Below are 22,056 nucleotides of genomic sequence, written 5' to 3' on the forward strand. Positions count from 1 at the left end.
TACACAACAGAAATATATTTCTGGATGCTGGGAAGACCAAGATCAAAGTTCTGGCATAGGGAAGGTCAAATTTCTTCTCTGAAGGTTGGACAATTCAGTCTTTTAGACAAACTGACAATAGATAAATTAATAAGAGAAAAGGCATGCAAGTTAATTAATTTGCAAATAGGCACAAGAACCACACAAAATATGAAACTCAAAGAAGGGCCAGAAGAGTGAGGCTTAAATGCTTGCTTTGTAGCAAAGAGGGAATTGGGGACTGCAGGTGCTTTTAGGAGGGAAGTAAAGGACATGGGGGCAGGTAGAGATGAGTATAACAGAAGAACAGACAATGGACTGGGGCAAAGTCCCTCTTGGCTCTGCGTGTGCTGTTTGGTTTTCAGCTCCTTCTTGTGTGATGTGAGTTTAATCTTCCTTGATTAATGAAATTTCAGGAAGAGTATTGAAGTGAATTGTGCTCATCTTTAGCAGATCAAGTCTTTGTGTAGAAAAGGGAACTTCTGAGAAAGTACTTCCTTGCCTTTGCTGTTCTCTGGGTGCTCTAAATGTGAAAAAAGCAGCATATATATGGGGCTCACCTTAAGCATTGGCAAGGTAAGTTTCATTCTAAGGGCTTCTTTTTTGGCTTGTAGGAGGCAACAATTTCATGGTTTGATCACCAGACCTCTACTTCATATGTGCTCAGGGAGAATGAACAAGCTCTCTGGTGTCTCTCTTTATAAGGTAAGGAGATCCAGTTATAAGAATCCCACACTCTTGAGCTCAGCTTACTCTAATTACATTCCCTTAGCTGAATTTTCATATTTAATCACACTGGTGGTTTGGACTTCAGCATGCATTTTTGAGGAGACACAAATATTCAGTCCATAATGCTAGGCTTACAGGTGGACATCCTTCCTCTCCCCAGTCCGCTGTATTTTGTTCTGTTCATGCTCTTGCCTCTCATTCCGTTTCCCCAAGCACAGTTACACAGGACTGACAAGTCTGTGAAGTGGTGAGGATGGGGAGCATAGCAGACATGTGGATGCTAACAAACCAGAAGCTTGCAGAGGGACTCACAAACAGACCAATTTAAATCTGTAAGGTTGTCTTGTCTTTTCCTCCTCACTGCCCAGGACAAAGCCTCCACTAGAGAGAAAATGCAGGTTCTGCTCCAGGTCTGTGATAATTAATATCCTTTCCACTAATTACAGAATGAGGGCCTGGCTAGCCTTCCCTCTCTGGGAGGTTGCCTGGCAACCTTCCAAGGCTCTTCTGGTTTCCCCAAACTGAGCTCCACACATCCTGTAATGGAGGGCAGATGGTGCAAGTTGGGCTTGTACATGATGGTTCTGTGCAGAGTGTCCACTCTCACATCACAAAGTTCTTTTGGAACATGAATGGAAGCTTTCTCTTTAATACCATGCTGCAGTGAAATAAACTCAAATAGATATGAATTCAAACTTCCAACATGCAGCAATAAAAGTTATGTCATATCTGGGAAGTTAATGTGTATTATTGAGATGTAGTATTATCTTTTGTACAACCAGAGAATCATATTTAACAAATGAAATTATTTATTTTAAACATTTTGTCCATAGTAGCAAATCCATAACAAAAAGTGTTTATGGACCATTTACTTCCTCCCATTTCTTTTTTCACATGGTCTTCTGAGAAAGTAGGTGTTGAAGCCGGCACCGCGGCTCACTGGGCTAATCCTCCACCTGTGGCGCTGGCACTCCGGGTTCTGGTCCTGGTTGGGGCGCCGGTTCTGTCCCAGTTGCTCCTCTTCCAGTCCAGCTCTCTGCTGTGGCCCGGGAGTGCAGTGGAGGATGGCCCAAGTGTTTGGGCCCTGAACCCGCATGGGAGACCAGGAGGAAGCACATGGCTCCTGGCTTAGGATGAGTGCAGCGCGCAGCCTGTAGCAGCCATTTGGGGGAGTGAACCAACGGAAGGAAGACCTTTCTCTCTGTCTCTCTCTCTCTCTCACTGACTAACTCTGCCTGTCAAACAAACAAACAAAAAAAGTAGGTGTTGAATAAATTTATTGGAAGATGAGCTGTAGAATTAGGTAAGAGGTTAAGAATAAAAAACTTATTGGAGGCTTCAAGCCTATAGAGTCACTGAAAAGGTTCTGTATTATTTCTTAATTATAAAATTTGGCTGCAGGTTAAGTTTATCACTTGGCTGGAAAGCAACACCTAATGGTTGCCTACTTACCCTCCTCATTTGAAAAGGGGGCAATCTTTGGAGATTGAGCCATTTCATTTTGGTTCCTGGTCTCACTTTTCACAATCACAAAATATCTATAGGAACATGTCAGTGATGAATTCATATGGAAAGAAATTCACATAATATTTATATAGGACATATTATTAAGTGGTTCTTAATGCTCTAGGCTTTGGGGATAAAATATAAATCAGACTTGGCTCTTGTTGATTCTCACAGTTCCAAGTGAGATAGTTACGAATAGGGAATAAATATGAAGGACTTTGTGAGACAGTATGTATAAAGCTCACGGGCAGCAGAGGAAGATAGGGATAACTTCCCAGAGTGACAGCAAGGTGGAGGACTATTCACAGAGCAGACGTTTCCTGAGATGAGCCTGAAAGAAGAAAGAATTTATCATCTGATGCTAAGGGAAATATCCTGGGTGAAGGCACAAGTGTGTTCTCTCTGAGAGAGAGTAGGGGATAAGTTGAGGCAAGGGTGCAGGGACTGTGGGAGGAAGGCATTTGTTTAAAGTCAGGCTACCCCAACTAGCTGTTACTGCACAAACAAGTTTCCAGAATCATTGCACATGTGATATTCAGACACAGGAGATCTCAAGCTCCATGCATGTGTTTTACTTTCTGGATCCTAGATATTCTCAGAGAGCCTTTAGATTTTGAAGAAGAAAGTGTTATCTCCTGAGCTCTTTAAAACGTACTCTCCAAATGTGATCACGTACAAACCAAAGGCCTTGTGGAATGTCAAGGGTTCTACCAAGAAACTCACCAGGAGAAATTGGATAAGTCGCTCAGCCCACAAGAGAAGCTGAGAAGGTGAGGAAAGATGATAGCCACAGCCTTTACAAGCCTAAGATCTAACATTAATACAGATGGAAAGGGTATTTTTATGGAGAAGTTCATAAATTTGGAGTAATTGAAGAATGATACTTCTGAATTAGTGAAAACTCTGATAGAATACTTTTTTTCCTAAAAATGTTGATGACACATAATACTTGTGGGTTTTTGAGAGAACACTTTTTAATTGCTTTTAAGTATCCTAGGGAACTCCTAGTCAGCCAAACATGTTAGCCAGTGTTTTCATCAACAGGTAAGTTTGATTTTGAAATTCAGTTGTTTTTACTTTGTAAAATTCTCTGAATATTCTTGTAATGAGCTGAATTCTGCAAATAAAATAACACCACCAACAAAAGAGAATATTCATTGTTTGAAATAAACTCATTTTCATAAAAGATGTAAAGAGCAATCCTTTCCAAATGTTACAATTTATAAATTACCAGAGCAACTGAAGAATAAGAAAATGTCGTTAAGGGCTCAAGTCCCTTATCCTGTAATAAAGCTAGCCCAGGAACCAGGCCACTTTGAACACTCTCTGAATTAGTAGCACAAGTAATTGGTCTTCCTTCATGAAGCATTGAGGAGTCCTGTCTAATAAGGAGGGTGGGTACAATCTTGCTTCTGAATACCATACCAGAAAGGATCAAGAGGCTATTTGTAGAAAGGATCAAGTTTGCAACTGAATTACAATCAGCAATGGTAGATTCTACTCCTGATCCTGCCACACAGTCACTGCATGTCCTTGACAATGTTTTTCCTCAGTGGACCTCAATTTTCCCAAATATATTAAGAAGGAGGTGGTAACCCCAACTCTGTATGAATCCAATAATCCTGGTGTGGAAGCACTGGCAAACCGGTACTGGGTAAATTCTTGTTCTTATATTATCAATAGTTAATGTATTGGGGCAGTTCATCAGGAAACAATATAGCATAGTTCAGTTAGGCCCTGAAGTTGATGTTCCTGGTAACAGATTTTCATGACCTGGCCAAGGTCACAGTGCCGTGATTACCAGAGCAGAAATTCAGCTTCACTGCTCATTCATTTACCAAGCAGGCTTCCCAGGGATGTCAAAGTGATTAACTGGATCCCATGAAAGCCAAATAAATGAGGAACAGTTTACATAAAGCAGATAAATGAACAAATAAATTGGCCCAAGTTGCTTGGGCTCTAACTTTTTCTTCTCTCGAGCTTTTCCTAATACATTTGGTTGATGGTCATGGCTTCAATTAAATTCAGCTGTAGTTGGTCTTGGCTGCAGCAGTTCTTTAGAAACAAAGATGTGGAGCTGTTGACTACCCAGAACTCCAGGGATCACTGCAAAAGTGTGCTCCCTGAGTCTTACCTGGCTTGATCCCTAGAAGTTCTTGGTGGAAATGCGCTATGCCCAATATAGGAGGAGTAGAGGAAGCTTTCATTCCATCAGTTTGCAAGAGTTATGAACCTCCTGGGAGTTGGGTTCACTGAACTTCAGGTTTTTCATATCACCAATTTGATTTCTTCCTCAAAAATAGCAAACCAGCAGGGACAAGGGAAACCAGGCTATGCTCTCCTATCAAAGAAGGGCGCAGAGAATAAATAGAAAGGTAAGCTCAAAATGGGGGTGGGAGGGAGCTGCATTAAGTCACTTTCAAAGTTCTAAAGCTGCATTTGTGTTTGATAAAATTAGCACAGTGCCTCCTGGAACACAAACAGAAAGTCTAGTCTATAACAGAGAATTTGGAAGTAACAGTGAGAACAGGAAATGTAAAGAGAGAGACAATGATGGAAGAACCTGTAGATGCTGGAATTAGATGAGACTAGCTGGTGTGGATATCAGTGAAGTTAATCATAATTGTAACTTTCACAATTCATAAAACAAATTTATCCAGGAATTCTTTTATCACATGTTTGTAGCACACATGTTGTGTGTTAGGCATTCTGTTTCTAATTCTATGTATATATGAATGGATCAGTTGCCAAGACAGATAAAAGTTTCATTCTTGACCTAATAGTGGGTTGGAGACACAATTATGTCCATAACCAAATAAATCAACAAGATAATGTCTGACAATGAAAAAAATCCAATGATATGGTGAAGATCCAAAACTCTGATAACATAAAAAGTTTATGAGAAAGTAGAGCAAAAGGAACTCTCATTTATTTCTAACAGAAATGCAAAATGGCACTGTTATTTTGCAAGATAATTTTCTTCAAAATCTAAAATTATTCTTATCCTATGATCTAGTAGTCACATCCCTAGGCATTTACTCTAATGAACTGAAAACTTGTGTTCACATAAAGACCTGAAAATAAATGTTCATGACAGCTTTAAGCACATTTGCCAAAGCATGGAAGGAACCAAGATGCCCTTTAATAAGTAAATGGCTAAATAAGCTTTAATGTAGTTACCCAGTGAAATATAATTCATAAATACTAAGAAATAATCTGGGTTAGGCTTTGTGGCTGTGCTTTGCCATTCCAACCTCTCATAACAGAGTACCTGGGATCAAGTCCCAACACTGCTTCCAACCCAGTTTACTGTTAATGCACCTGGGAGGCAGGAGGCAGGTCTGTCACTCACATGAAAGATCCAGATGGAATTCCTGATTCCTGGTTTTGGCTTCCCCCATCACCACCTGTTGTGATCATTTCGGAGGTGAACCAGTGAATGGAAGATCTCAGTCTCTCTTTTCTCCCTCTATCCCACTGATTCGCAAATATGTCTTTTTTAAAAAGAAGAAAAATGAGGGGAAGGTGTTGTGTTGTACCAGGTTAAGCCACCACCCATGATGCCAGCATCCCATATGGGCAAAGGTTTGATCCTGTTCCAAAGTAGCTCCCTGCTAATGGCCTCGGAAAGCATCAGAAGATGGTCAAGTGTTTGGAGCCCTGCTACTTATGTGGTAGACCCAGAAGAAGCTCCTGGCTCTTAGCTTCAGCCTGGCCCAGCAATGGCCTTTGAGACCATAAGGGAAGTGAACTAGTGAGATTCCCTCTCTCTCTCTGTCTCTTCTCTCTCCTCTATCCTATCTCTATCTCTCCTCTCTCTCTCCCTTCCTTCCCTCACTCTCTCTCTTTCCTTCTTCCTCTCCCTCTTTCTGAATTTCAAATAAATAAATTCATTTTTAAAAACAAAAGAAAAGTGAAATAAGCTAACAAGCTATGATGAAACATTGGTTATGTTAAAAGCATATTGCTAAATGAAAGAAGCCAATATGAAAACAGACATAGTGTATGATTTCAACTCCATGACATTCTTAGAAGGCCAAGCTACAGACACTAATTTCCTGGGAAGTTCACAGAAAGGGAGAAATGGTTTCATAGACTACAGAGAATTATAAGGCAAGGAAGTGATTCCACGTGACGTTTAATTAGTGGATGCATGATATTATGCCCCACAGAAGAGTGAACACTAACGTACCATGAATGGTAGTGCAGGATAACATACTGGCATTATTTCATCAGTTGTTACGAGTGCACCACCAAGGCAAAATGTTAATAATATAGGAAATTTTACAGGGGAGATGGTATATATAGGGATTCCATATCACCTGCTATATTTTTCTGCAAACATGAAAATACCTTAAAATTACCTCTATTATTTTTTTTTTGACAGGCAGAGTGGACAGTGAGAGAGAGACAAAGAGAAAGTTCTTCCTTTGCCATTGGTTCACCCTCCAATGGCCGCCACAGCCGGCGTGCTGCGCTGATCTGAAGGCAGGAGCCAGGTACTTATCCTGGTCTCCCATGGGGTTCAGGGCCCAAGCACTTGGGCCATCCTCCACTGCACTCCCTGGCCACAGCAAAGAGCTGGCCTGGAAGAGGGGCAACCGGGACGGAATCTGACACCCCAACCAGGACTAGAACCCGGTTTGCCAGCGCCGCAAGGCGAAGGATTAGCCTAGTGAGCCACGGCTCCGGCCACCTCTATTAATTTTTAAATGCACTGATCAACAATCAGAATAAGAGTCTAAAGAATACTGTGGGCAAGAGTGAGGAAGAATTCTGCTGTCAGTTGGGTCTTCAAGGAAGTCTCTCTATAAAACTGACATTTCAGATGGCTACTGAATATGAGAGGAGCAGCCCAGGCAGCACAAAGAATAAGTGCAATGGTCCTCATGAGGTACCACATCTATTTGAAGGTACATATCCTTCACATTAGTTTATTGATGCAATTACTTTCTGAGATAGGTCAGCCTAGGATTTTGTATTTTCATTTTCATGACAGCACAACTGAAATTCAGGAATTTAAGCAAAGTGTTGGAACTCAGAGAGGTGCTTGGTGGCAGAGGGAAGATGAGGAACTGGATCTTTTGAGGAAATGCCTCATGTACCCACTTCCAACATCTACGATGATGGTAGTAGAATATAAAGTTAGAGACTCACAGACAATTGGCTTACACAGCACATTCTTCCTACCTGAGGTACAGGCACTACACTACTTCTTTCCAGACTTCAGCTTGCATTTCTGTGATGCAAATGAAAGAGTGGGGGATGATTCTATCAAGCTGAACTCATCAAATTTTAATGTGCATAGGGATTATACGAGACTCTTGTTAAATTCAGATTCTGGTTGAGTAGGCCAGAGATTGGGCTGAGGTTCTATATTTTCATCAAGCTCTCAGTGGTGTTGATGTTGCCAATGTGTGGACCACAATTAATTGGCAATTTATCTAAATCCACAGCTATGACCTGTTGTGGCCTGGGTTCCTGGGAGGAGTGAGTCATCTCTGGTAGGTTTGGAGTCATTTCCTACTCAAAGTGGAAGAGCTTGTCTCCTTATTCTGCTGTGGCCTATGCTATTTTAGATAGCAGAGGCAGAATGATTTTTTTCTTCTAGTTCTACAAAGAGATGGTAGAACCATTCACTACAGTTCCAAACAAAGAAAAACTGTGGCAGGATCCTTAGCTTATTCAATCAGATCCCTACATGATTTGTTCCTATTTTTTTCCACCAAATCACCCTGCTCATAATTGTAACTAAGTTTGAGGGATTGGTGAATTCATTGGCCAAATTAGAATAATTGTATGTGTGCAGTACACACCTGTCCATGGCATAGCATTACATTCAGATATGCCACAAGTTAAGTCTAGTTTCAGGCTACTGTAACACTGAATTTGGTTTCTGTTTTAACCATAGTTCAGAAAGTGGCTTTTTTTTTCCTTTGGGATGATGCTAACATCCCTTTTCTCTCTTCCTTGAGAAGGGTGGTAAGAAGCTGTCCATCAGTCATCACCCATGGAGTGGCCTGGGACCTGGATTTTGATTCTAGGCCACAGATCTCTCTCATTTCTTGTGTGATTTACCACATGTCCTATTGCATAGATGTGGACCTCGAAAGGGCTAGTCCCCACATCAGCCCCAGGAAAAGTAACATTCTCCACTCTGGTCCCTTTGCAGGGAGCACTGGGCTATCTATTGTATATTGTGTTTGTGTATACATATCTATATATCTGTTTTTGATACATATTTGAATGCCTTTCCTTGGTTGTACCCTCATTGGCTAGCACCTTGCAGGAGAGAAGAGATGAGCTAGTAGTTGATCCTCCTGGTTTTGATCATGAGGAACTCAAGGCTCTGACTATAGCATTTAGCTTCCTTAAGATCCTTGGGCAGGTACAAGAGGCAAAAGCCAGGCCAAGAATCCAGGAGACAGGACTCTAGCTTTTGATCCTTCTTTTTAGTTTTACTTTGCGTAAATAAGAAGACAGGAAGGAAGGCATATTGAAATTTGGGGTTTTCTTCTCAGTTTTATGGCGAGTAGCTCTGAATGATACAATATGCATTTTTTATGTATTTGTAGAATATCAGTTTTTTGGCAGGATTAGGCAGATATAATTATTTCCAAAGATGAAATTCTGCTTGTTACAAAGAGCTGGTTGTTTTAATGATTAAACTACTTTTACTATTAAAAACATGTTTTCCATTGAAACTTACAGTTGAAAATAAAGGGAAAATATTTAGCAAATCCTAAATCATTGAATTATTAGAGGAAATCAGAACACTTCTATAGTCGCTTAAACAATAAGGAATGAAGAAACAATTCAACTGAGAATGGAAGTTTTTTCTTCAAGTTAAAGCAAACAGAAACTCCCACACTTTCTCTCTATTATTTCTGAGATAAATACACATAACTCCATGGTTATTGGTATTCACAACACTCATAGGTGAATATTTGCATAGAAAGTTTGGTTAGTTGTGAATTGAGCTTGTGATTTTAGAATGGATTGGAATTATGTCTTTGCAGGAATTAAAGAACAGGAAAAAAGGAACAAAGAAGGAGAGATAGGGGAGGTATGGTTGCTTTCTTGGAACTGTTCCTAAGAAATGCATGAAATCTGTTTTCTTTATATTAATAAAAATTTTAAAATAGAATTTTGGGGCCGGCATTGTGGTGTAGTGGGTAAAGCTGCCACCTGCAGTACTGGCTGCTGGTTCAAGTCCTTGCTGCTCCACTTCCTGCCCAGCTCCCTGCTAATGTCCCTGGGAAAGCAATAGAGGATGGCTCAAGTACTTGGGTCCCTGCGCCCACATGGTAGACCCAGAAGAAGCTCCTGGCTCCTGGCTCCTGGTTCCTGGCTCCTGGCCTTTGGCCCCTGGCTTTGGATCAGCCCAGCTCTGGGCCTTTGTGGCCACTTGGGGATTGACTCAGCAGATGGAAGATGTCTGTCTTTCAGCCTCTGCCTATCTGTAACTCTGACTTTGAATAGAATAAATAAATTTCTCTAAAAAAAAAGAAATGCTGTGAGGACAAAATGAACAAACCTGCAGAAAGACTGACCCATAATACATCAACAAATGTATGTATTGACCTTCCATCTGTTCTCCTTTCCATAAGTGAGATGACTTAAATATGAACAGTTGTTTCATTTGGATTAGAATAAACAGGAAAGAAAATGCATATAGGCATTTGTATGTTGATTAAGCACTATTTTCCTTGGTAGAATGAGATACAAGAGCATGGTGAGGAAGAGGAAGCAAATCATACCGTCTTCATTTCTCTTATGTTGTTTCATTTTACTTCACCCCAAGTGAGTGTAGGAGTTGTTTGTATGCATTTCCTAACCATCTTTGTTGTCTTCTACCAGGAGAATTTGTATTTGTTTATGTATTTGTTTTAGCCCCCAAATAACTATACTTAGTTGTATTTGGAGCCAATTTCAATTTTTTTAAGTTTGGTTCAATATTTTAATTAACAGTAATTTTGGGGGGTGGATGAGTCTGAATTAGTTATATCAAATTTTGGCAGCATCCCAAGTCATTGTTGAAATTATTGTTGCATTGTATAGGACAGCACTGCTATAGTCATCCCCAAAGGAGCAGAAATTCAGGAGCTCATCTCAATTGTAGATATTTTGTAAGTTGGGCATCAGTCCATTTGTGACACATCCAGGATTGGATTTTATTTCCAATTTGCCTTCTAGGAGATCACAGTGCTCATAAATATCTTAAATTTTTTATTATCAGACCATAAATCCTTTTGGAAAACAAATTATGTTTTTTCTATTCATTGTAGTTTACTTAAAAATTCATTTTCAGCACCTGCCATATCCAGGTTGCAAAAAGACAGAATTTGTCCTTGTTCTCATGTTGTTTAGATGAGAGACACAGTAATCCAAAAGCCACACAAATGCACGGAGAACTCCACCTGTCACATTGGATACAAAGGAGAGAGATTTGGCACTAAGATGCACCAAAAAATAGTGATTTGACTAATGAAGTGTTGAAGGAAGGAAAGTCAGAGGGAATGCCAAACAAATGTTGATGTCAGATGTAAAGGTTGTACAGAAATGAACCAGGAAAGAGGTGGGATGGGGAATATCTGGAAGAAATGAAACAGTAAGTGCAAGGTCCTGTGGTAGAGAAAGTGATGGCTCAGACAGGCGGGAAGAGAGAGCAGGGGAAGCAAAGTGCTGAATCAAGTGGGACTGGAAGTCACTTTAGAGAGCTTTGTTTGCAAACTTTGAATGTGCAAGCATCCTTGGAGTATGCCCTTGAAGTGTTCTGTAAGGGTATTGGTCAAACCTACAATTAAACGAATCACTCTACACCTTAGCTAGCTAACTGCAGAGGCCCTACTATGTACAGATCTTCCAGAATCCACACCAGGAATTCAGTGATGCCATCATGCAGGCCTGTGATGTCTTTCTTCAAGGACAGCTATTTTACACTACTCTAAAGCACCAGAAAGACCTCTTACAACCTGTCTGTCAGGTGAGGCCCTCTCCCTTCCTATCAGAGCTGCCATCCCTCTCATATTTTGAAGATATCTCTCAAACTAGTGACTCTGCTGGGTGACTATGGACTCCTGGTACCAAACAGCACAGATACAGCCACTCCTGCTGAGTTACCTCCATGGCCACAAGGTCAGTTAAAACAGACAAGAATGATCCCTACAATACCAGCACTGTATTAGAACATTATAGCTTGATTCTCATAACAAACTTGTAGAGGATACTTTACTGCTATCCATACTTAAAGCATTGAAGTGATGTCAAGGTCTAAGCAAGCAAGAGCAGAAGAAAGGTTCGGTCCTGGGTCTTCTTGGCTCCACACTGTGAGGGGTATTCATTGCCCTAAGGTTCCTCAGCGACTGAGCAGAAGGTTCTGTAAGGCCAAGGCTCCTACCTCTGTGGCTAAGAGTTGATGGAGGGCTCAGCTGTCTTATCCATAATCTACTTTTTATTTGAAAGTCATGGCGGGGATAGAGAGACAAAGAGAGGGAATGAGATACAGGAAGAGTGCTTCCATCCACTGATTTACTTTCCAAAAAACAGCTGGGCCTGAGCCAGGCCAAAGCCAGTATCCTGGAACTCCATCCAGGTCTTCCATGTGGATGATAGAGGATCCAAGTATTCAGACCATCTTCATCTGGTTTCCTGGGTGTATTAGCAGGGAGTTGCATCAGAAATGGAAAAGGCAGAACTCAAACAAATACTGTGATATGGGATCTTGGCATCACAAGTGGCAGCTAACCTGCTACACCACAATGCTGGGATGAAAATTGCTAGCATGTACTGGGTGTACCTTTGCCCACGTGTCATTCAGTGCCTCCTAGGCACTAACCCATTGTGTCTCACAGTCTTATATGCTATACATGTCATCATCATTATTTCCATCTGTTAGATGGAGAACTTGGAACATAGAATTGGGGAGGTGACATACACAGGTGCTGGGAAGTCTGTCCCCACAGCCAATGTTCTTCCATCATGCTGCTTGCCTCATGGTGTCTGAGACAATCAAGCTTATGCTAATTATGTAGTTTAATTTTTTCCTTAGAACTTCCTACTTACTATTTTATGCTAAACATCTACTAATTTCTGTGTTCACACATCAATGCCTATGTGGAGAAGATCCATCAAACCCTATTAAATTTTAGTAATTCCCTTTTTGTCTTGGACAACAATTGAGTGGACACATACACATTGCAAAGGCTTAGTCTGAAGAGAAACACTAGAAATGAAAAAACCTGGGTCCTCATTCCTATTCTGCTCCCATCTTGTGGTGCAACCTGGAACAGGTCATAACCTATAGGATGTGCAAGCTGCTAGTTAGTAATACATTCATAAGTTATTGGTCACATCTTTACCATTGTTCAGCAGCAGTGACATGAATGCTTTATATTCAGTGATAAACCTGCAAAAACTTGAGATGACCTAATCCATTAGTTTGTTCAGTTGATTCAGAAAGCAAGGCTAAAGATGGGAAAATAACCATTCAAAATTATCTAACCCAGCTCAGAGACACAAGCATGCTCACCTCTGACTGTGAGCTGAAAATGCTATGTCTCACAGGCTTCAACTCCCCGTAAGAACCAACAGATCTTACCAAGACTTCCAGAAACTCACATTTTTCAATACTAGCTTTTGTCCAATAGCTCCAAAGACCCTGTGATCAAAGTCACCTCCTTGAATGACATATCTGAAATGCACAGGTCTCTGTGTAAAGCTTTGTAATCTGATGTCTGTTGTCAGGAAAGTGAAGTTTCTGTATAGTGATGTTTAAAGTGACTCTACCTACCTACTAGTTAAGCATCTTTGGGCAAGTACATATACTTCTTTTGTTTCAGTTTTATTTGAAAAATCAAAATAAAACATTTGTAGTAAATTGGTTCATTTCTGCAACTGTATGGTATGAATCTAGGATGCCTTCCATCAAAGATAGTTCTTTGTCCAACTATAAACTCTTTATTTCTTCCTACAAACAATTTCATTGCTCGGTCTAGGATTTCAGATGTCAGATTTTGTAACAAATATGGCTCTAGGGTATAATCGAGCCAGGAATTTTCCTCAAGGAGAACTGAAACCCAAGTTATTAAGTTCTGAGAAGACTTACTTATAAAGGATTTACTTTCCTTCTAATGAGATCAGGAGCTTCTGTTGTGGGGCCAGTTTCTCCTTACATAAAACTTCAAAGGGATCAATTTACTGATGCTCAGAGCTGCTGTCCCATTTTTGGGCTCTCAGGCTGAATGGTTTTGACTTTGGGGAGGCTTTGTTTCCCTTTTCAAGCTGTCAGAGAGCAGGCCGGTGATGGCACTACAATAACCAATATGGAAGCATCAATCAAGTAAGAACTGCATATCCCCTTCTCTGCCATCAGACTGTTCTTGTCTCAGATTCCTCCCCAGTGGTCAATTTTCTTTGTGTGATTCAGGAAAACTAAGCATTGCCTGTTGAAAATACTGAGAACTGTCTACTCCTTCCCACTTAGTTTTGAAGACAGAAAAACTTCAAATGCATGAAAAATGATGAGGACATTTCTATGGAGATAGTGACAGCAGAGCTAAGAGCTTTGGAGCTCATTATGTGTTGAAGAACTTGAAGGGCTTTGGTTCATTCATTCCTCAACTGCAAGATCAGTGCTCAAGGTGAGCAAGGCAGAAGTTTAGGATGGAGGACAAAGAAGTAACCAAGGAATCCATTACTAAGGAATTTGATAAGTTAATTCAATGTGTAGCAGAATGAGTAAGTTTTAAAATATATTGTTGAATTAAACCAATATAAGCAGAGCATTTTCATTTTTTGTTATAGTATTATTATTATTTTGTTTATTTGACAGATAGAGTTAGACAGTGAGAGAGAGAGACAGAGAGAAAGATCTTCCTTCCATTGGTTCACCCCCCAATGGCTGCTATAGCCGGAGCTACGCTGATCAGAAGCCAGGAGCCAGGTGCTTCCTCCTGGTCTCCCATGTGGGTGCAGGGGCCCAAGCACCTGGGCCATCCTCCACTGCCTTCCTGGGCCACAGCAAAGAACTGGACTGGAAGAGGAGCAACCGGGCTAGAACCCAGTGCCCATATGGGATGCCAGCACTGCAGGCAGAGGATTAACCAAGTGAGCCATGGCACTGGCCCCTATATATTTATTTATTATTAATATAGAGAATAGATTTCATGCAATTCATAGGTTCAGTTCTACCAAGATAACCATACTTGCCCCCATCCGTTCTCCCTCCACTCAATCCCTCTCCTTCCTTCATCTTCTATCTTTATTTTTTTCAAAGACACCCTTTCAATACATTCTATAATAACAGATTTAATCTGTCACTAACCATATGAAAAATTAAAAATTTTATACAAAATATCTGAAAAATCTTGTAAAATATATTACAGTGGAAACATCTGGAAGGGAGAGAAATAGAAAGGAATGACCAGAGTAGGGAAAAAGCCAAAACAAAAGTGCATCCTTATACAAAATAGCTATTATAATATGTCCAGGAATATAATTAATTCAAACATCTGCAACTCTGTTTCTGGAAGAAAAATAGTTAATAATTGGCACTCAGCAAAGCTGCACTGGATAGTTTCCCCAGAGACCTCAGCTGAAACTATAATCCTGCCTGATCAGCACTAGGATTGGGCACATCACGGGGTCCACCCAGGGGCAGCTGACCCGATCCATCCACTGATACTCTTTAGTGCCTCTGTGCTTCTCTCCTCTGCATCAGTTCCTGATTTTGTGATAGAGCTGTTGTTACCATGGTAACAACCTGGCCTCTCCAAGATGTGCAAGTCCAGCATGCATGACCTAACGCATCATTGCAAGGTTTTGCCTGATTTCATACAAGTGGTCTTGTGAAGAGTGATGATCAAATTATTTCCACGGATTTCTTTTTCTCATGTGAATGTTGAGATCCTTTACATGGATTTTCATGAAATATAACCAAACACAGTGAGAAAATTATCCAGAAAAAGGGCACTTAAAGAGAACAAAATAGCTTATAAAATTTAACAGGTCTGTCTGTATTCCATCCTTCTAAAAACAACAAAGGATATATTTTAAGTGTCCAACAGCTTATAGAATGGAGGGAAACAGTAAATCAGCTAGAATGGTATTTTAAATGTTACTAGAGAGAGGGGTGCAGAAGTAGGAACTTGGAGAAATGGTACCCAGTGGCTTGGCACAGTGAGAGAACTCCTTTCTGAGCAGGGTATTTATTCTGGCACTGCATGTTGAATAAGAGTTGACTAGAGTAGCAGCAAGAAAAGAACATTCGAGGCAGTAGGAATGACGTTGGAAAAGATACAGGACACGGTGTGTGGTTTCTGCATTTGAGAAATGGCCAGAGCTGAAAGACTGGCTGGGAAGAGAGAAGACCTAAGACCTAAGAGGTATGGGTGAAGTCAGAACTATTACAACCGCATTTACTAAGTGCACACAGTGCTGGCCTTCTTTTTGCTCTTCAACACAAAAACAGATATCCATGTCCAGGTTTTGTTTCCCATTGTCATTTATATCATGATGCTCTTCCCTCACAGTCCCATGTTCAGATATGTGCCCCAGTGCCATTTCACAGAGCAACCCTCCCTGGGCCAGCACATCTAGAGTCCCTGTCCCATTGCTTGTGCTCTTATTTTTCCTACTGTACATTGCACTGTTTCCAGGAGTTGTACATTTGTTTCATTTACTCTTTATCGCCTGTCTATACTACTAGAACATAAACTTCTAAAGGTAGAGACTTAACTGCTCTATTTCTAACACTTTAAATTCTAGAGCTGTCAACATTAATATTTACTGAACAACTGAATGTAATGGTGAGTAGTTAGGACTCTATCCAAGTGGAGCTGAATGACCTTACACAATGGAGACGCATGTTGGGCTTCAAGTTTTCAAATTTTGCTGGCAATTGGAATGGGCCTTTAGAATGACAAGTTCATGGCCAGGAAGACCAGTTCACAAAACATGGCTGAGTGTGGGTAGCATGAGATTTCCTAGGACCGTCTTTTGGGAGAACAGGGTAAATAGTATCATCAAAGATGGTATCAATAAAATCAAAACACAGGGAATTGAGTTTCTAGCCAGAGTAGAGTATTATGATTGAAAAAAAGTCTCATATTTTGAGTTGTGGAGAGTAAAGATCTAGAGGTCATAAAACAAGAGGTACAGTAAAATTTGAAATTTTCACTCTGGAATTCAGGAAACAAAAGTTGCAAATTTAATTTATCTCATGCTTGCTGTGCAATATTCATTAACTCAAAACATGTTTATTGATCTGTACTATCCAGGCATTTACCTAGTTAGCAAAGACATGGAAGGGAACATGGAAATGTCACTCATGGGATTTATATTTTGGCAAGTGATTAAAAATCAAATATACCATATACTGTGATAGATAAGGGGTGATAAGTAGGATGAATTTTGTGTGAAGAAACTAACATTGAGTGATACGAAAAGAGAATGTCTGGGAGACTGGCTGGTGGAAGTGATGGTCAGGAATGCTTTCCTGAGGATAAATATTCACACTGAGTCCTGAATAACAGATGAGCAATAGCACAAAGGGAATAACTTCCCGCACAAAAACATGACAGTTATTCAGAAGACACCAGCATGGCACATACCAGAGCTGTACTGAAGCCAAGGTACTGGAGCAGAGGAAGAGAGAGGCGAGAAAACTCAGGAGCTTCCAGATGAAGCAGGACGTGTTAGCCATGGCGAAAGGTGTCTGTTTACTTTAGAGAATAAGGCAAGAGAATGTTTCCAGCAAGGGATGATGTAACCTGATTTATATATGTATTTTTTTAAAGATCTCTGTAGTTGTTTTATAGGGGAAATATTATAGACAGTAAAAGAAAGACCAGAGATGAGTTCTCTTGAATAGTTCAGAGGAGAATTTATGTATTTATTAAATTTTATTTAAAGTATACAAATTTAATATATTTCATATATACAGATTCAGGAATTAGTGATACTTCCCACACTAACCTCCCTCCTGCCCACACTCCCACCCTTTTTCCTCCACCCTCTCCTATTTTCACTCCTAATTTTCACAAAGATCTATTTAATGTTTACTTTATATTCATAAGATTAACCCTACAGTAAGTAAAGAGTTAACAGCATTAAAAAAAAACAACACTGTTCTCAACAGTAGAGACAAGGGGTGTAAAAAACCTCATTGCATCTCAAAATGTCAACTTCATTCCTATACATTAACTTTTAGGTACTCTATTAATTACCACAGATAAGAGAAAACATATGGTTTATGTCTTTTTGGGGCTAGCTTATTTCACTTATTATAATGATTTATAGTTGCAGCCGTTTTGTTGCAAAAGACAGTATTTCATTTTTTTAACCACTAAGTAGTATTCTATAGTGTATATATAACCATAATTTCTTTATCTGGTCATCAGTTGATGGACATATGGGTTGAATCCATATCTGAGCTATTGTGAGTTGAGCTGCAATAAACATGAGAGTTCAGATCTCTCTTTCATATGCTGATTTCATCTCCATTGGGTAGATTTCCAGGAGTGGAATGGCTGGGTCTTATGACAGATCTATATTCAGATTTCTGAGTTATCTCCACACTGTCTTCCACAGTGGCTGCACCAGAGCAGAATTTAAATAGAGAAAAATAGGTAGACTCATATGTGACTGTGAATGAATTGAATATGTTGGTTGAGATTAAAAAAAAAAGAGGGAGCAACACATAGAAGATGATTATGGAGAGAGCAGCTTAGGGAAATCAAAAAAAGTTACTTCAGGACAAATTAAGTGTGATACATCTATGAGAAAAATCAAGTGAAAATGAAGTAAGCCAATAATTAGGGAAGTGCACACATCAGTAAAGAGCTCAGGATGAGAGATAACATTTGAAAGTTGCCAGGGTATAGGTGATATTCATTTTTTTTCTTTCTTTTTTTTTAACTTTTATTTAATATATATAGATTTCCAAAGTACAGCTTATGGATTACAATGGCTTCCCCCCAATAACATCCCTCCCACCCGCAACCCTCCCCTTTCCCACTCCCTCTCCCCTTCCATTCACATCAAGATTCATTTTCGATTCTCTTTATATACAGAAGATCAGTTTAGCATACATTAAGTAAAGATTTCAACAGTTTGCTCCCACACAGAAACATAAAGTGAAAAATACTGTTTGAGTATTAGTTATAGCATTAAATCTCAATGTACAGCACACTAAGGACAGAGATCCTACATGAGGAGTAAGTGCACAGTGACTCCTGTTGTTGACTTAACAAATTGACACTCTTGTTTATGGAATCAGTAATCACCCTAGGCTCTTGTCATGAGCTGCCAAGGCTATGGAAGCCCCCTGAGTTCACCGACTCTGATCATATTTAGACAAGGCCATGGTCAAAGTGGAAGTTCTCTCCTCCCTTCAGAGAAAGGTACCTCCTTCTTTGATGACCTGTTCTTTCCACTGGGATCTCACTCGCGGAGATCTTTCATTTAGTTGTTTTTTTTTTTTTTTCCAGAGTGTCTTGGTTTTCCATGCCTGAAATACTCTCATGGGCTTTTCAGCTGAATCTGCATGCCTTAAGGGCTGATTCTGAGGCCAGAGTGCTCTTTAGGACATCTGCCATTCTATGGGTCTGCTGGTGTATCTCACTTCCCATGTTGGATCATTTTCTCCCTTTTTGCTTCTATCAGCTAGTATTTGCAGACACTATTCTTGTTTCTGTGATCCCTTTGGTTCTTAGTCCTATCATTATGATCAATTGTGAACAGAAATTGATCACTGGGACTAGTGAGATGGCATTGGTACATGCCACCTTGATGGGATTGAATTGGAATCCCCTGGTATGTTTCTAACTCTACCATTTGAGGTAAGTCAGCTTGTGCATGTCCCGAATTGCACATCTCTTCCCTCTCTTATTCCCACTCTTATATATAACAGTGATCACTTTTCAGTTAAGTTTCAACACTTAAGAAGAATTGTGTATTGTGCGGAGCAACTCAGACTAGACTAAGTTACTGGAATTAAGACTTATTCTATGCATCTGCTCTCCCACAATATGGCGCTGAAAAGGGAGAAACAGCTTCTACACAGCTGCCTCCAGTTCAACCAATAAACAGCAGGACCTGCTCCTGATTGGAGGAGAGCAGCGTACTCAGCGTGTGGGTAGCAGAGTTGGGATTGGTGGAAGAGGACTATAAAGGAGGAGAGAGACAACATGCACCAGGAACATCTAAGAGGAACATCTATCTGAAGGAACACCTGAGCAGCCCCCGAGAGAGCCGGCCGGCCGGCGGTGTGCTGCTCCCCCGCGGAAGTGGGGAAAGTGGCTAGAGGGAACCGCCCTTCCATGGAGGTGGAAGGGTCGGTAGCCAACCCGGGAAGAACCAGCAGCAAACCCGGGGAGGGCCGAGCAGACAAACGAACAACGCAGGGTCCTGTGTCGTTCCTCCACGAAGAGGGGGAGCGACAGTGTATTGATTACAGTATTCAACCAAAAGTAATAAGTAGAACAAACAAAAAAATACTAAGAGGGATAACATATTAAGTTGATTATCAACAGTCAGGGTGAGGGCTGATCAAGTCACTGTTTCTCATAATGTTCGTTTCACTTTTAACAGGTTTCCTTTTTGGTGCTCAGTTAGTTGTCACCTATCAAGGAGAACAAGTGGTATTTGTCCCTTTGGGATTGGCTTATTTCACTCAGCATAATGTTTTCCAAATTCCTAACAGGGATCACTTTTCAGTTAAAATTTAAACACCTAAGAATAATTGTGTGTTAATTACAGAGTTCAACCAATGGTACTAGAACAAAAAAATACTAAAATGGATAAAGTATTACATTGTACATCAACCGTCAGGACAAGAGCTGATCAAGGAATTTATTCATATGTTGGGTTCTCAGGGTCATAGCAAATACACAATTACTGCAGCATAGTTATCATCATTTCTCTTGTTAATGTTATATTAATATACAGAGAAGAAATCATTGTAATTCATAGATACAATTCTTAGAAAGTAAGTTCATTTTTTTCTGTTTCTCTCTCACTCTTTCTTCTCCTCTTTAATTTTTGAGATAATACATTTTTATTTGTATAAATAGGTGAACAAATTTAATATATTTAATATATACAGATTTTTGAGTATAGTGATATTTACCTCCCTCCTGCCCACATTCCCACTCCCTCTCCTCTTTGCTTTCTTATTTTTTTCTTAATTTTTACAATGACATACTTTCAGTTTCTTTTATCATCATAAGTTTAATGATGTAATAAGTATTCAAAAAATATTTTTAAAAAAGCACTACTCCGGCCGGTGCCGCGGCTCACTAGGCTAATCCTCCGCCTAGCGGCGCCGGCACACCGGGTTCTAGTCCCGGTCGGGGCGCCGGGTTCTGTCCCGGTTGCCCCTCTTCCAGGCCAGCTCTCTGCTGTGGCCCGGGAGTGCAGTGGAGGATGGCCCAGGTGCTTGGGCCCTGCACCCCATGGGAGACCAGGAAAAGCACCTGGCTCCTGGCTCCTGCCATCGGATCAGCGCAGTGCGCCGGCCGCAGCGCGCCGGCCGCGGCAGCCATTGGAGGGTGAACCAACTGGAAAGGAAGACCTTTCTCTCTGTCTCTCTCTCACTGTCCACTCTGCCTGTCCAAAAAAAAAAAAAAAAAAAAAAGCGCTATTCCTCAACAGTAGAGACAAGGTCTCTTGTCAACAATCATCAAATCTTAAAATGTCAATTTCACTCACATACATTATACTCTGAGTTACCACAGATCAGGGAAAAAATACAATCTTTGTCTTTTTGAGATTGGCTTATTTCACTAAGTTTAATGGTTTCCAGGTACATCCATTTTGTTGCAAAAGACAAGATTTATTTTTTATGGATGACTAGCATTATATAGTGCATATATATCTCATTTTCTTTATCTACTCATTGATTGATGGACATTTGGGTTGATTCCATATCTTAGTTATTGTGAATTCAGCTGCAAGCTGATTTAATTTCCTTTGGGTACATTCCTGGGCTGCGACAGCTGAGTCATATGGTGGATCTCTTTCCAGATTTCTGAGGAATCTCCATACAGTCTTCCACAATGGCTGTACTAGTTTACAATTCTACAAGCAATGCATTAGGTGCCCTTTTACCCATATCCCCATCAGTATTTATTGTTTTTTGGTTTCCGTATGAGAGCCATTCCAACTGGGGTGAGATGTAACCTCATTGTGGTTTTGATTTGCTTTTCCCTGATAGCTAGTGATCCTGAGCATTTTTTCACTTGGCTGTTGGTCATTTGAATTTCATCTTTTGAAAAATGCCTGTTTAAGTCCCCTGCTCATTTCTTAACTGGATTGTTTGTTTTGTTGTTGTTGAGATCCTTGAGCTCTTTATAGATTCTAGATATTAATGTTCTATCATTTGCATAATTTTCAAATATTCTCTCCCGTTCTGTTAGTTGCTTCTTCACTTTGTTGAGTCTTTCCTTTACAATGCAAAAGCTGCCTGTCTTATTTTTACTTATTGCCCATGCTTCTAGGGTCTTTTCCAAGAAGTGTTTGCCTATGCCAATGTCTTGTAGTTTTCCTATTTTTTTCGCTTGTAATTTGACAGTATCAGGTCATAGATTTAGATCCTTGATCCATTTTGAGTTGACTTTGGAATAAGATACAAGGTAAGGATCTTGTTTCATCTTTCTGTACATGGAGATCCAATTTTCCCAGCATCATTTGTTTAAGCGACTGTCCTTTCTGCAGGGATTCACTTTCACTTCCTTTTCAAAGATGAGTTGATTATAGATGTGTATAGATGATATTTGAAGCCATGAGATTGGATGAGATCAT

The sequence above is a fragment of the Oryctolagus cuniculus genome, chromosome 2 (assembly GCF_051225735.1).
Source record: "Oryctolagus cuniculus isolate XC-2025 breed Fujian yellow rabbit chromosome 2, ASM5122573v1, whole genome shotgun sequence".
Classification (NCBI taxonomy): domain Eukaryota; kingdom Metazoa; phylum Chordata; class Mammalia; order Lagomorpha; family Leporidae; genus Oryctolagus; species Oryctolagus cuniculus.